Source organism: Ipomoea triloba, chromosome 7, assembly GCF_003576645.1.
Source record: "Ipomoea triloba cultivar NCNSP0323 chromosome 7, ASM357664v1".
Lineage (NCBI taxonomy): Eukaryota > Viridiplantae > Streptophyta > Magnoliopsida > Solanales > Convolvulaceae > Ipomoea > Ipomoea triloba.
Window position 1 is genome coordinate 11,057,444 of NC_044922.1, and position 8,246 is coordinate 11,065,689.

Consider the following 8,246-nt stretch of genomic DNA (forward strand, 5'->3'; position numbering starts at 1 on the left):
GTCTTTTGGTAAAAGTTACTCTTTTTATATTCCCATTATTCCTTGTTTGTAGGGAATCAGACCACTTCAGCATTGGTGCACCTTTTGACCGTTTGTGGTGGAAATCTGACGTGTCATCCATTTCCGCCCATTTTGAAATCTTCACGTTCGGCACCTCTTCATTATTCCATCTCCATGATATTCTTCTTCTCCAGACTTTAAGTATGACCGTCATTCAGCTTTGTTGGAGAATTGTTAGTGTATCGAGACCAAGGTTGATATCTTGATCGCTTAATGTCTCGAACTCAAATATCGAGAGGTCTATCTCTCGAACTCTGTTTATGTCTCGAACTGGATAACTGTATCGAGAGGTCCTACCTCTCGAAATCTGCTTATGTCTCGAAACTTAGTTGATGTCTCGCAGACCCTTATTCCTCCAGTGTTGTCCCATGCTTTCTTCTGATCTGTCTATATGATTACAACACACGAGACTTCTAAGATGTTCAAACAAATTTCCCTCAAGCTTAAATATTTTCCGAGTTGAGCTCAAAGTTACCCGGTTGTATTTTCGCTCTTGGTTTACTTGTCGAACTTACAGCGTTTTTGCCTATGCATCGAGACTTGGGGATTTCTACTTAACAGTTGGTATCATCAAAACCTATTACATGATGTTCCTAACAATTTCCCCCTTTTTGATGATGCCAACACTTATACTTACTCTATATGGCTGATTTGATAGAAAGAATTAACAAGGATTTTATTTTTCAGCGCATATGGTAAGTTTGACAACATACTCTACTAAACTATGAATAATATAACTCACGCAACACCCCCAGCAAAAGATATATATGATTATAATAAGGGAATGTTTACAAAGTAGTGTTTAGTAGACAGGATTGAAAAAAAAATAAGACCAAGAACAACATAAATATCAATACATTGAGATGAGATGGAGTTTGGACCACGAGAGCTTACTTCTTGTTGGCTTTCCTTTTCTTGTTAATGGCTTCTCGTGTCTTGATGGGGTCTTTCGGATTTACCAGGCTTAAGTATTCATCTGTGACATCTAGATGCCTGTAGTTCCTGTAGGCTTCCCCCACGAACTCACCATCAATTACTCCATCTTTCCACCAGGCAATGCATTCTTCTGGAGACATATTGCTGTGTGTAGATATCCCAGTGATTTTCAGAAGTTTGAATATCTCCAGAGTCAGAATTTGTTCAGTGTCTTCTCTGTTTCCAAACTTAAAGTTTGTCATGAGAAGATCTATCTTCCTTTCTTCTTCTGACTGTCGTTCTTGTCTTTTTCTTCTTCTTTCTCTGTCCTCTTCTCTCCTTCTCTCCATTTCCAGTGTACGCTGGACCCTTAGGTTTTCTGCCTGTTTAGCATCCTCCACTGCTTTGCTCATGATTCTTGGTATTTTTGGAGGTGGTCCAGCTGGTTCACTTGCTGCCCTTTTCTTGCCCGTGGTATCCCCCTTCTTCTTCTCTTTATTTTCCCCCTTGTTGGCATCATCAGCACGGGAGATGAGGGTGGACATACCTTCGAAGATTGCTTGAAGTTGGGCAGGGACTTGGTTCGACAGGTCATCTAGTATGGCCTTCATCACATCCTGTCGAAGTTCACTGGAACATTGGAAGGCTCGAAGCTCTGCTCGCATCTCGGCTAATTCAGCCCTCGCACTTGCAGCCTCTGCTCGAGCTACAGCGGCTTCATCAGTGGCTTTCCGTGCTGCATCCTCAGCCCATATCGCCTGTTCGAGAAGTTCGGCGTGACGGCCTTGGGATTCACTTGTGCCAGCAGCAGGCATTGCAGCATTGCGGACCACAGCGAGTATTCTTTCGAGCTGAGCCATCTTCTGAGATTGATCAGCCATGAATTGACGCACTTCGCCAATGAAGACTTCTTCGGCCTGTTGATCATAGTCAGAAGTAGGAGATGAGGATCGAGATGTACCTTTCGTCGGAGGGGACTTGGGTGCTTCCAGATTTCCACCCATGACTTGCAATTGCGAGTCCACCTCTCGATTTAATGTCTGAGGATCCTCAGGGACACAAGGTTCAGAGCTCGAAGGTAGCTCCATGTCAGGTGCTTCATGATTTCCACCTGAGGGATGGATCACTTCTTGCTCCTCACCTCTCGAACCTGGAGCCTCAGCTTCAGCAACTGCGGAGATAGGGTCAGCCAGAGAGTGTTCTTCGGTATTGGATGCTTCCCTGTTTTCATCCAATAGTGGTTCCCCCTCAGCATCACCTCTCGAACCAGTGCTGGGAATTTTGTCATCTGCTGGTGAGGTTGGAGACGTAGTGTCGACAGGTGCTTCCGGGTTTCCACCTTCGATGGTATCATCAGTACTCCTCGAACCAGCAGGACTTGGAGCATTCTGCTCAAGTTGCTCATTGTTTTGCTCTTCGGTCTGCTCCGATGAGTCTGGGATGATGATTATTTCAGGAACAGTAGTAAAACCCGGCAGTGTGAGCAACGGAACTTCACCCTCTCGAATTGTCTGTGCTTCATCAGTAGAGGTCGAGGGTGTGGACTCAGGTGGTGGCAAAAGTAGAACTGTGTTAGGTGCCACTTGAAGTGCTTCAGAGGTCTCGGATTCACCTCTCGAAACTTCTACCTGTTCGTCCAGAGCAGAGTTGCTGACTTGGGACAGTGGGATTGCGGCTGTTGCAATATCATCGTGAACAACCCCAGAGGTCTCTCCTGGCCCTCTCGTGAACTCAACGTTCTGTCCCAAGGAGATGGCAGTGGCGAGCCTGATATCTTCTCGAAATCGTGCTTCTGTTTCAGAATCTTCTTCAGGCTCAGCTTCAACTTCTGGTGCTTCCACTGCTATGCTCTTCCCTTTATCAGTTCTTTCACTGTTCAGCTTCATTGCTCGTGTTTCGTGGGCANAACCAACCTTTTTACTGATCAACAGGTTGGCGTTGGAGACTGAGCGCATCACTTGCTGTTGAAGGAAGTTGAAGATAATATGTGCCCAGTCCAGCTTGTTGTTGTTCCAAATGGCATGGAGGATTTTGAGGAGGTCTAGACTAACCTCGTCAGTTCCGGACACCTTACCGAGTACAAACTTCATGATTAGGTCGGCAGCGAGAGCAAACCTCTCCTTTAGGTGGTACTTGCGGAGGGCAGAGGATGCTCTGGGTGGTGCAGTCGCTAGTCGGATTTTCTCCCAGAAAGCTTGCTTGTCCAAGTCGTAATCCGATAGATGCTTGACTGCTTCCTCCGATGACGCGAAGTCAAATGCCGCTCTGAGGTCACCTACAGATGTTGTGATGGGAAAATCATTAAAGCGGCTTTCGATTTTACCCTTCGTGACCTTGGCATTTGCGAACCATTCTGTGAAGTCGAGGGGGTGAACGGTCCCGTAGTCGTGCGTCATGTATTTCATCAGTCCTGCTTTCTCAAACTTCTTCAGGACTTTTTCCGCCATTTTTGGATTAGGGGAGTTGGTGATGAAGCCATTTCTGTCAAGGATACTCCCCGCCTTGACTTGTTTGATCTGAGAGCGAATGTGTAGCAACTCCCTCTGATATGCGTCGGAAGATGAGGTTGATGTAGAGGATTCGGACGCCATTGATGAAGGTTAGATGTTTTGGAGGGAATGAGTACTGCGTTTAGGATTTGGGGATTTTGGGTAAACGGTTTTAGCTTGAATCCGGGTAAAGAAGGAGGATTTGGCTTTTATATCATGTGGATTCGGGTTAGATATATGGGTAGGGTAGAGTATTTGATCCGAGAAAAGATACCGGTTAATTTCAAAGAAGTAAAAGGTCAGAAATATCCTTTATAACGGTTATGTATGTAATGTATGGTAAGGATATTTTGGTAAAGTATAATGCGGTTTTTGGATAGTGGGATGTTTATACAGGCATGCTCCCATTAATCAAGATAATGCCCTTAAGTGCGAAAAACCGTCAGTAACCGATGACCACGTGGCTAGCATTAATATCCAAAGTTAGCCGTTTCCCCTCATATATCAGATTCACCTTTCGAAAGTGAATGGTTTTCCACATGAGTTTAAGGATCTTCCCCCTGAGTGATTGATCCCTAAACCTCCTTATTCCTCCGTCTTGATCTGGTTAAGGATCTTCCCTTTGAGTGATTGATCCCTAACCCTCCTTATTCCTCCGTCTTGATCTGGTTAAGGATCTTCCCCCTAAGTGATTGATCCCTAACCCTCCTTATTCCTCCGTTCAGAGATATCAGTTTGTTATCTCTCGAAGTGACCTCTCGAACTACCCTTCTTCGAGACATAACGTATATAAACAAACTGATCGGGTGACCTCTCGAACTACCTTTCGAACACAGATTGCGAGAGAAACAAGTTTGATTCATTTAAAAGATATCACTTGGAACATATCCTTAAGTTCATTTAGTGATTTCCAGATATATTACATATGAATCAATATCCTATTAGATTCCCTAGAAACTTTTGTTTGGCCTTGGTCAACCTAATAGGAATCTATCGTTAAGGCGGGAACTAGCCATCTAAAGTCCTATTTGTCTAATAACAGAACTAGGGGTGGCTATTCCCTTTTCTTATTCTTCTCTCCGGAGCTGCTTACTATAGTTGGGAGTGACCATCTTCATCGCTAATCCTTTTAAGGTCTTTGGATTAGGTATGATCACCCCTTTGACTGCTGCTGACCTCAGAAAGTCCCATCTGGTCTTCCTCTCCATTTCCCTTGGTTCTCCATTTGGTTGAGGAAGGCCCTTTTCCAGAATGTGCAGCAGTAGGAGTCCCTCTTGTGCAAGACTCTCTTCCCGATTCCAGTATCCCATCGTTGTGGATCTCCTCGTATTTGGGGATCCATTCACCTTGGATGGGAATGGGATTCTTGCTTGGATTATCAGGAAGCTCCGTAATCTGTTCACCCTTCGTTGATTCTGGATAGTTTTCTCCTTGAAAATCTTTGGACTTGACTGCCGGTTTCTTTCCTCTATAAAAGAATGGAACATCATCTTTTCCTTTCTTTTTCTCCATGGGAAGTTGATGGTTTGATCTTCTGAAAGAAACCCTCCCTTTTATAGCCCAATACGGTTATCACTTTTGAGTCACGGGATGTAGTATGAATGACCATTCAATGCTTGTGTAACTCCAAAGCTGCCATAAAGTTGATGAAACCGCCCCTCACATGCGAAACAGTTCATGGCACTAAAATCAAGAAGATAAGATTTGACCATTCATCCCAATTCTATCATTCCCAATTCTAACCTTAGTTGAGAGAATCTATTTTCACATAGTGCTTTTGTGAAAATATCTGCTAGTTGCCCCTCTGTTGCAACATATTCCAAAATAATGTCCTTCCTCTCAACATGGTCTCGGATGAAGTGATACTTAATATCAATATGCTTTGTTCTAGAATGTAACACTGGATTGTGGGTGATGGCAATAGCACTTGTATTGTCACACATGATCTTAACCTCCTTACACTCAACCCCATAATCCAGTAATTGTTGCTTCATCTATAAAACCTGAGCACAGCAACTTCCAGCTGCTACATACTCTGCCTCAGCGGTGCTTGTAGCTATTGAATGCTGTTTCTTGCTAAACCAAGAGACAAGTCTTCCACCTAGAAACTGACATGTCCCTGATGTGCTTTTTCGATCTATCTTACAGCCGGCAAAGTCCGCATCTGAGTAACCCATAAGTTCGAAAGATCCACCTCTCGAATACCAAAGTCCAACACTTTGCGTACCTTTGAGATATCTAAGAATCTTATTAGATGCATTTAAGTGACTTTCCTTAGGACTTGCCTGAAACCTAGCACATACACCTACTGCAAAGGATATATCTGGTCTACTAGCAGTTAAATAGAGAAGAGATCCGATGATACCTCGATAAGTTGTCTGATCGACCTCTCGACCTTCACTGTCGACATCGATACGTAGAGAGGTTCCCATGGGTACTTTGACTGAGGATTTCCCTTCAATATTGTATTTTCTGAGCAGATCCTTGGTGTATTTCTCCTGATTGATGAAGATACCTTCCTTAAGCTGTCTCACTTGTAATCCAAGGAAGTAGTTTAGTTCTCCCATCATGCTCATCTCGAACTTCCCTTTCATCAACCTGGAGAACTTCTCGCACAAGTCTGAATTGGTGCTTCCAAAAATGATATCGTCCACATAGATTTGCACCAATAAGATGTGATCCCCGTCCTTAATTCTAAACAATGTTTTGTCCACTAGGCCTTTGGTGAACCCACACTGAAGTAGAAAAGAGGATAAGGTATCATACCAAGCTCTCGGAGCTTGTTTTAAGCCGTAAAGTGCCTTCTTTAATTTGTATACATTGTCAGCTCCCACGTCCTTCAAGAAACCCGGAGGTTGTTCAACGTACACCTCTTCTTCGAGAAGTCCGTTCAGAAAAGCGCTCTTGACATCCATTTGATATACCTTAAAGTCTTTGAAGGCGGCATATGCGAGAAAGATGCGTATGGCTTCGAGACGTGCCACTGGAGCGAAGGTTTCATCAAAATCTATTCCTTCCTCCTGACAGTAGCCTTTGGCAACAAGTCTGGCCTTGTTCCTAACAATAATTCCATCCTCATTCATCTTGTTTCTGAAAACCCACTTTGTACCAATGACATTCTGATGATGAGGTCTCGGAACTAGTTCCCAAACATCGTTCCGTTCAAACTGATGAAGTTCCTCTTGCATGGCTTGCACCCAATCTGGATCACATAGAGCCTCTTCGATCACTTTAGGCTCTATTTGAGATAGAAAGCAAGCAAACATGCTTTCTCTGTATGCTGATCTGGTTTGAACTCTGTCACGTACATCTCCAATCACTTGATCAGCAGGGTGACTCTTCAACCATCTTAGGTTGGGTTGTGGCTCCTCAGTTGATGCTTCCGTTGAAGATTGCGATGTGGGTTGAACATCTATGATCTGGATTTGATCAACTGAGTCAGGAGCTTTCTTCTTGGTAGACTCTTCGTCATCTGATTCTGACTGGAGTTCCGCTACGTCTCGAACTACGGACTGCTTGTCTTCGAGAGGTAAGTTTGATCTCTCGATAGACTCTGGCTGATCTTCCTCAGCTGCTTCCGTTGTCTTTGATGGTTGATCTGTCAATGCCCTTTCATCAAAGGTAACATGTATGGACTCTTCAACCACTAAACTCCGCTTGTTGAAGACTCTGAATGCTTTGCTTGTTGATGAGTATCCTAGAAATACTCCATCATCTGCCTTTTCTTCAAAAGTTCTTCGTTGAGCCTTCCCATTGTTGTGGATATAGCATTTGCACCCGAATGTGTGGAAGTGGCTTACATTCGGTTTTCTTTCATTCCACAACTCATATGGAGTCTTTCCAACTCCTTTCACGATCAAGGACCGATTTTGGGTATAGCACGCTGTGTTGATTGCTTCTGCCCAAAATCCTTGTGATATGTTGGCTTGTGAGAGCATGGTCCTTGCGGCTTCTTTGAGAGTTCTATTCCTTCTTTCAGCAACCCCGTTCTGTTGATTGAGAGTTCTATTCCTTCTTTCAGCAACCCCGTTCTGTTGAGGTGTTCGAGCAGCTGACAGTTGATGATGAATCCCGTTCTCGTTGCAGTAGCTCTGGATTACTTGATTTATGAACTCTCCACCTTGATCTGACCGGATCTTTAGTATCGAGACATCCTTTTCAACTTGAACTTGCTTCAAGAGATTTGGCAGGGCAATTTTTGTCTCACTTTTCTTGGTTAAGAACACGGTCCATGTGAATCTTGTGTAGTCATCTACTACCACAAGAGTGTACTTCTTTCCCTTTATGCTGGGTGGATCCACTGGGCCAAATAAGTCCATGTGAAGAAGACTTAATGGTCTAGTGGATGATGTCTCGGCTTTGCTCTTGAAAGAGGATTTGATCTGTTTGCAACGTTGACATGCCTCACAAATTTTATCCTTTCGAAACGTCACTTTGGGCAGTCCTTCCACTAGGTTCCTCTTAGTAAGCTTGTTGATAGTTTTGAAGTTCAGATGACTAAGCTTACTATGCCAATCCCAGCATAAATCATCCTTGCTCCTTGCTAGCATACATAGGGATGGTTTTGCAGACCTCCAATCCACTATGTACATGTTTCCTTTCCTTGCTGCTTCCAAGACGACTTCGAGAGATTCCTCGCTCATAATCTGGCATTTGCTTTTGGTGAAGATAACTTTGTAGCCCTTGTCACAGAACTGGCTTGTGCTAAGGAGATTGAACTTGAGTCCTTCGACGTAGGATACTCCCTTAATAACCAGCTCATTCTTTTGAATTTCACCAACA